This window comes from Eriocheir sinensis, chromosome 9 (genome assembly GCF_024679095.1).
Source record: "Eriocheir sinensis breed Jianghai 21 chromosome 9, ASM2467909v1, whole genome shotgun sequence".
Classification (NCBI taxonomy): Eukaryota; Metazoa; Arthropoda; class Malacostraca; order Decapoda; family Varunidae; genus Eriocheir; species Eriocheir sinensis.
Window position 1 is genome coordinate 20,522,540 of NC_066517.1, and position 8,522 is coordinate 20,531,061.

At 41.5% G+C, this 8,522-nt stretch overlaps 1 non-coding gene across 1 annotated transcript; it reads right to left on the reverse strand.

The window, feature by feature from the left end:
- Nucleotides 1-5,230: 5,230 nt before the first annotated feature.
- Trnap-agg (transfer RNA proline (anticodon AGG)) lies at nucleotides 5,231-5,302 on the reverse strand. Its single transcript has one exon. It is a non-coding gene; the product is annotated as a tRNA-Pro (tRNA).
- Nucleotides 5,303-8,522: the final 3,220 nt, after the last annotated feature.

Below are 8,522 nucleotides of genomic sequence, written 5' to 3' on the forward strand. Positions count from 1 at the left end.
TGCGTGTCAGACAAAGACAAGTAAAAGTGAGGAAAATAAAGTAAACAAACAAACAAACAAACAAACGAACATGAATTTCTGCGAAGTCCAGGAAGCATTTCAAGGAAGGAGGAGGAGGAGGAGGAGGAGGAGGAGGAGGAGGAGGAGGAGGAGGAGAAGAAGGTGGAGGAGGAAGAGGAGGAAAAAGAGGTGTTGGTGGTTTAGGTGAAGGTTTTGGTGATGCTGTTTGAAGAAGACGAAGAAGAAGAAGAAGAAGAAGAAGAAGAAGAAGAAAAAAATGAAGAAGAAGAAAAAAGAAGAAGAACAAGAACAAGAAGAAGGACAAGAACAAGAAGAACAAGAACAAAAAAGAAGAAGAAGAAGAAGAAGAGGAAGAAGAAGAAGAAGGAGAAGAAGAAAAAGAAGAAGAAAAAGAAGAAGATGAAGAAGAAGAAGAAAAAGAAAAAGAAGAAGAAAAGAAATAAAAAACCCAAGAAAGCCGTGGAGAAAAATAGAACCAAAGGAAGGAGGAAGAAGAAGAAAAGAAGCAGGAGGAAGAGAAGCAGAGAAGAAAGAAGAAAAATAAATAGGACCAGGAGAAGGAGTAGGAGGGAAAATGGCGGTGGGAAGGGAAAAAGCATTATTTAGAAGCATTAAGAAAGTCAATATTTGCCTTTAGACGGCCCCAGAAGCCTTATCGCAGGAGGAGGAGGAGGAGGAGGAGGAGGAGGAGGAAGAGGCGAGAGTGGAAGGGAAATGGAAGAAACAGGAGAGGGCAAGGGTGTGGGGTAGAAGTAAGTGAATTAAATAAGTGGAAGAAATAAAAGGAGAATGAAAAGAAGGAGAAGGGAAAGGTGGAGGAGGAGGAGGAGGAGGAGGAAGGGAAGGAGAGAGGTAAAATGGGAGGGGAAGAGAGAGGAGGCGTGAGAAGGAACTCGGGAAGACAGATGGTGAAAGTAAATTAAATAAAGGAGGAAGAGGAGGGGAAGGAGGAGGAAGAGGAGGGGAAGGAAAAGGAGAAACGTATAGAAACTGAGAGTGAAAGGGAATGAGAGAAAGAGAAGAAGGAAGGTATTTAAGAAAGGACTCGGCGGGACAGGTAACGGAGAATAAATAGCTAATTGGAGGTAAATGGAAGGTGAAAGATGAGAGGGAGATTCCGTGTGAGAGAAGGAAGAGAGAGAGAGAGAGAGAGAGAGAGAGAGAGAGAGAGAGAGAGAGAGAGAGAGAGAGATACAGGTTGAATAGGGGAGAGGAAGAAGGGGAAGAAGTGAATACAAAAATAGAAGGTAAATAATAAGTAGCATAAGAGGAAGAAAAAGGGATATGAAAGTGGATATGGAAGTAGAAGTGAAGAAGAAGATAAAGAAGAAGAAGAAGAAAAAGGGCGATAGGTAAGGGTTGAGAGAGGGGGGGGGGGAGGAAGTTAAGGGGAGGTAAAGGGAAGGGGGAAGAGTGAAGTTTTGTGAGTCTAAACTTCTAAAAACCTTAATTGTAAAGCAAATATTGAGTTGTCGAGATTGAAAGCTTCTGGAGAGAGAGAGAGAGAGAGAGAGAGAGTTAAAGTTGAGTAAAAATGTTTCAGTTTTCGATATATTAAATCTACTCTCACCTCACTCACTCTCCCTTTCCCTCCAGCCTCCCCTTACTCTCCCTTATCCTTCCCCATTCCTCCCCCTCCCCTGTCTTCCCACCCCTTACACCTCCCTGATTTCCCCTTTTTTCTCACTCTTCCTCCCTATCTTTCCCTCCACTCTCCTTTCTGATGACCCCTTACCTCCCTCTTCTTCTTTCTCAGCCCTCCCTCTCTTCTCCCTGTCTCATACTCCCCTCCTCTTCCTCTCATTCTTCCTCCTCCTCCTCCTCCCCATCTCTGTCATTTCTCTCCTTCGTTTCCTCCCTCAATCTCACCCTTCACTCCTCACTTATACCTCCCCTGACCCACTTCTCTTCCCTCCCTATATTTCTCTTCTACTCTTCTTCTCTCCCTTTTCCTCCTCTCCCTCAACCCACTCCACACCTTTTCCCTTTTTTACTCCCTCACATTCCTCCTCTCCTGACCACTCCTCTTTGCTCCCCTTTCCCCATTGTACCTTTCCTTTCGCCCCTTCCCCTATCCTTCCCTCTTTCCCTTCCCACTCACTTCTCATCTCTGCCCCTCCCCTTCCTTCTCTTCCATTCCTTCACCGACCCCCAACTCACTCCTCTCTTCTACTCTTCACTTTCCTCCCCTCATACCTCCCCTCCCTTACCTCCACTCTTTCTCTCCTCCTTTACTTCCCCTCTACCTCCCCTCTCCCTCCACTCCCCTTACCTTCCCTCCCCCTCCCCGCCTTTCGTATAGCGTGTGATTGTATAAATATTGCCTGGTATAATGTTAACAGAAGTGCATTGAGAGTGAGTTCCAGCGTTATGTATTGTTATTTCGTTTATACTGAATCGTTAATCAACAGAGACGCGACATCGCTCTGTTCGCGAGTTTTCATCAGTGTGTGTTTGTGTTTCTGTTTGTAGCTGTTGTTTGTGTTGTGTTCGGGTGTTTGGGTGTTATGTTTTCTTTTGTGTTTTCTTTTGTTTTTCTTTCTTGTTGGGTGAGATAGTTTTTTTTTTTTTACAGTTGGCTCTTTTTTTTCTTCTTCTTTTGTCTTGTTTCCTCGTGTTACTCTCTTTTTATGTTTTTGTGTTGTGTTGTTTTGTTTTCTTTTGTTTTTCTTCTTTGTGTTGAAACTTTCTTTCTCGCTGGGTTGGTTAGTGTATTTTCCTTAACATTTTGCTTTCTTCTCTGTGCGTGACTTTGGTTTTGTTTTCTCTAGTTGAGTTCTTTTTACATTTTTTTTCATATTTATTTTATTAGTTCACGTCAAATGTCTTCAAAAGTTAACTATCACATTATTTTCGTTTTTTCTTTCCTCTTTTCTCTATGTTCATCGGGTTTTTATTCACTACTTTTCATACATATTTTCCCCTGGATCGTCATGTTCGTACACACTCCTTTAAATATTTTTCCCTGTGAATTTTTTTTTCGTCTCTTATTGTCACGTAACTTGCAGCTCGGCGACCCTGGGAAGTTTTAGAGAAGCGTGTGAAATGTTACCTACCTAACGAGAGAGAGAGAGAGAGAGAGAGAGAGAGAGAGAGATAAACCCACAGAAACAAGTTAAATAAAGCTATATAAACAAGAGATGAAGTGAATAGAAAAAACAAGGCACACAAGAAAATAAATAAATAAATAAAATAAGTAAGTGAATAAATAAACAAACAAACAAACTGAAAGAAAACACTAACAAAAACAAAACAAATAGAGGAAGAAAATTAAAACAACAACAACAACAAAAAGTAAAACGGGGAGTCAAAACTTTTCCGTGTTCGGGGCCATAAAAAAAAAGTTGTTGTCGGAGTCACATTATCAAGAAATCGCGTCGTTCGTATCGCGCAAGTTGGCCCGTTGAGCGCAGGTGTGTAGCTCTGTTTTTACGGCCTGCTAAGAAAACTATGGACGCAGACTCGCCCACTTCCGCCTCCCTCCCTCTCCCTCTCTCATTCTCTGTCTTTCTCATTCTCCTATTCTCTTTCATTCTCTCATAATCTCTCATTCTCTCTCTCGTATCTCTCTTTCTCAGTTTCTCTCTTTCTTGTTTATGTTGTTTTGTTTTCTTTGTTTTTGGGTCTCTGCTAGCTTGTCTCTTTCTCCCTCTATCTACGTATCTGTTCATTCATCTATCTATCTATACATCTGTCTATATGTGTGTGTGTATGTGTGTGTGTGTGTGTGTGTGTGTGTGTGTGTGTGTGTGTGTGTGTGTGCAGGCTTCCCCAGAATACAAGGTCGCTTCAATAAAGTCTTGTTTAGTGGACCAACATTCACGCTCGCCTCCCAGCGCCAAAATTACTCGGGCAGTTAAGTAAATAATGAATAAGTAAATTCGTACAAGTCTTATATACACTGTTGCCACCTCAGGATTATTAGACTCCACACAGTAAAATAAATAACGTCTTAATATGCTCTTGTATACAACTAAACTGAAGTCGAAATTGGGTTTTAAATAAAGACTAGTACTAATTTTTCTTCCATTTGTTTTTTCTCTGTTTCTCGCCTTCCTTCCTCTCCCTTCTCACTTTCCTTCTTTCCCTGCCTCCCTTTCTTTTTTGCTTTATTCCTTCTTACCTGCAAACGTCTCCTACATCTACTCTTTCCCCTCCCTCTCTCCTACCTATCTTCATCCTTTCGTTCTTACCTTTATTTCTCTTCTTCCTCCCTGGCTCCCTTTCTTCCCTTTCCCTTTTTCCTACCTCCATCTTTTCGTTCTTCCTTTATTTCTCTCCTTTGCCTGGTTCCCTTTCTTCCCTTTCCCTTTTTACTATCTTCTTTTTTTCGTTCTTACCTTTCTCTCCTCCTCCTGTTTCCCTTTCTTCGCTATATTTATATTGATTTGGCTGTTAACTATCTCTCTCCTCTCTGTCTCTTTCTATCTCTTCCAATCTATTTATCTATTTGTATTTATTATTCTATCTATCTCCCGTTCTTCCCTTGCTTCTCTCTATCTCTTTCCTACCTCCGTCCTTTCGTTCTCTTTCTAGCTCTTTCATTTTGCTTACATCATTCTATTTATTTTGTCGAGTGCATGTTAGCTTCTTTCTTTCTCCCTCTTTCTCTCTGTCTTCCTATCTACTCTTTCTTTCTATCTCTTCTATCTATTATATCTATTCTGTCTATTCTTTCTTTCTCCCCCTGCCTCCATTTCTTCCCTTTTCTTGCTTACTCTCTCGTTTTACATCCTCTGACTTTTATTCCATGAGTTCAGTTTTCCATCTCTTACTTCCCTCCCTCCTTCTCTCCTTCCTTCCATTCTTCTCTTCTTTCCTTCTTCCTTGCTCCTTCCTTTCATATCTCTTCACTTTTACCCATCTGTACTGTTCTTACCAACCTCCCTTCATCCTTGCCTTAATTCACTTCATCCTTGCTCCCTCCTTTAACATTTATTCACTTTTCTCCCATTCATTAAATTTTCTGTACTTTTCCTTCATCTTCCCTTCCTTGCTCATCGCTTTTCTCTTATCTCCCATTATCTTTTACCTTCTCTTCAATCTTCTTTCTTGCCTCCGTCGCTACGTTTTACAAAGCATTTATCTCCCTCGAACCTCCATGTATCCGCGCTAGCAATATAGAAAACTGGAGGCCCGGCAGCTGTTTCGGGTTCTTGCATTCGTCATTGAACCCGAATGAGTACCAAAAATAAAAATATCAACTCGTGGGCCTGACCGGGATTTGAACCCGGGACCTCTCGCACCCTAAGCGAGAATCATACCCCTAGACCATCAGGCCGGTGAGATTAGTAACCAAGAAGCAGTCGACAGATTTCTCCGACCCACTTATCACCAGCTGGCCGCGTCGAGTTTTCTGTGATGACTGACGTGTGTAATGGGTAACTGAAGAAGCCTAGAAGTGCACATAAGCGAGGGTCAGTGTGCTCGTGATATCCTTCTTATTTGATCATATTTCAGGGGTTTATAGATGAAATAACCAATAATTATACATTGCTATGGATACACGACAGTTTCAGGGATGATATTTATAGATAGTGGAGACATGACTATGCTGTTTTTTCCCCTGTCTTCCCTCTCCCTTTTTCCTACCTCCTTTCTTTCGTTCTTACCTTACTTTCTCTCTTCCTCCTGTCTCCCTTTCTTCGCTATATTTATCTTGATTTGGCTGTTAACTATCTCTCTCCTCTGTCTCTCTCTCTATCTCTTCCAATCTATTTACCTACTTACATTTCTTTTTTCTATCTATCTCCCTTTCTTCCCTTGCTTCTTTCTATCTCTTTCATGCCTCCTTCCTTTCGTTCTCTTGTTTTCTCTCTCATTTTGCTTACATCATTCCATTTATTTTGTCGAGTGCATGTTAGCTTCTTTCTTTCTCCCTATATTTTTCTATCTACCTATCTATTCTTTCTTTCTATCTCCTCTCTCTTCTATCTATCATATCTATTCTTTCTTACTTCCCTGCTTCCATTTCTTCCCTCTTTTGTTACTCTCTCGCCTTACAACCTCTTACTTTTATTCCATGCCTTCAGTTTTCCATCTCTATACTTCTTTCCTTCCTCTCTCCTTCCTTTCCTCCTTTTTTACCCCTCTTTCCTTCTTCCTTCTTCCTTGCTCCTTCCTTTCATATCTCTTCACTTTAACCCATCTCTACTGTTCTTACTTACCTCCCTTCCTCCTCGCCTTAATTCTCTTCATCCTTGCTCCCTCCTTTAACAATTATTCACTTTTCTCCCATTCATAAAACTTTCTATACTTTTCCTTCATCTCCCCTTCCTTGCCCATCGCTTTTCTCTTATCTCCCACTATCTTTTACCTTCTTTTCACTATCCTCTTTGCTTCCTCCGTCACTACTTTTTACTCCTTATTCTTCTCTTCCTTTCTTTCGTCTCTACTTTATCTTCATTCTCCTTTTTCTTTCATTCCTTCCTTGCCTATCGCCTTTCTCTTATCTCCCTTTATCTTCTACCTTCTCTTCACTATTCTCTACTTTTTACTCCTGATTCTTCTCTTTCTTTCTTTCGTCTCTACTTTATCTTCATCCTCCTCTTTCTTTCCTCCATTACTACTGTCGCTTTTCTCTTATCTCCCATTATCTTTTACCTTCTCTTCACTACTCTCTTTGCTTCCTCCGTCATTACTGTTTACTCCTGATTCTTCTCTTTCTTTCGTCTTTGCTTTATCTTCATCCTCCTCTCTCTTTCCTCCATTACTACTTTTCTCCAGTTTTTCTCTCTCTCCTCCATCACTAACTTCCCTTCATTCTCCTTATCCTCTCCTCCATCATGGCGTAGGTTAGTGTTCTTTGTCAAATATATAATGGATTTTTTTTCGAGTTTAACAGTCTCGCTTTTTTGTTTTCTCCCATATTTAAGGGAAAACACAAGTAAAAAAAAAGTGAGGAACATATTAATTACAGCCAGGCTTTGAAGTGAATTTTCACCCGGCGGAAAGCAGAAAAAAAAGGTTGCAAGGGAACTCTGGAGCTAAAAAAAGAAATGAGAAAAAATTGGAAGGGGTGGAGAGGAGGAAGGGAGAGGCAGGATTGGGTGGGAAAGAGAGAGGGGAGGGGAGGAAGGGAGAGGAAGAGAGAGGGGAGGAGGGGAGGAGAGGAGGAGAAAGGGAGAGGCAAGAGATGGAGAGAAAGAGAGAGGGGAGGAGAGGAGGAGGAAGGGAGATTCAGGAGAGGGTAGGAGAGGAGGAAGGGAGAAGTAGGAGAGGAGAGAAATAGAGAGGGGAGGAAGGGAGGGATGGAGAGGTATGAGAGGTAGAGGAAGAGAGAAGGGAGGGGAAGAGGAAGGAGTAGGCAGGAAAGGGGAGGAAAGGAGGGATGGAGAGGCAGGAGAGGGAGAAGGAGAGAGAGAGGGTTTAGAGGAGGAGGAAGGGAGAGGTAGAAGATGAAGAGGAAGAGAGAAGGGAGAGGAGGAGGAGGGAGAGGCTGAAGAGGGAGATAAATTGCAATACAAACTAAAATAAAAGATAAAAATAGAGAAGGAGAGAAAAGACAGAGAAAAAATCCTAAACAAACGACGAAAAGTGCGAAAGGGAGGGAGTGAGGAAGGGGAGACAGTACAGTGAATTGAAAATATATAGATAAAGAAAAAGAAAGTAGAATAAAGTAAGAAAATGAAAAGTAGAAGTGAAGTAGGTAAATAAAACGTGATAAAGAACATAATTATAGCAAACAAGCAAACAAACAGTAACACGAACCGAAAGGAAAAAAAATAGAATGAAAAAAAAATAGACAAGAAAATGGATGAAAATATAATAAAAGAGAGATAATAGAATGGAACAGAAACACTACCAACAAAATCATTCGGGTAGCAACAAACACACTAACAAACACACACACGAACAGCAACGTTGGCCCCAGAATCAGCACAGGGAACACCAATCAGGACAGACAAACACACACACCAGAAAAACACAAGCACAACACACGCAACACAGAGGGACAACACAAACGCTGGACACAAACACGGAAACAACATAAGAAACAGCCACAAGTAAACAATAAACAAACTAAACAAACAAAGGGCAGCGCAAACACAAGCACACAAACAGTACTAGAATAAAAGACAAGCAAGATAAAAAAAAAAAAAAACATGAATAGATAAACAGTAAATAAAAACAAACAGTAACACACAGAAACACAAACAACACTAGAGAAAACAACAACAACAAAAACAATACTACACCATCACCGCCGTCACCACCACCACCACCAACAACAACAACACCACCACCACCACCATCTCAACCACCACAACCTTCACCACTGCCTTCACCATCACCACCACCTTCACCACCACCAATTCCACCACCACCATCCACAACAACAAACCCCACCCACTCATACCATAACCTCCATCCCCCCACCACCACCTCCTATTACCCCCATTAGCCCATTACAAGTGTCCCTTTAAGATATTCCCGCCGTGTCGCCCTCATTAGCCCGTCGGGTCGTTAGGGAGGTAAGTGCTATAATCTGCTAAATTTCA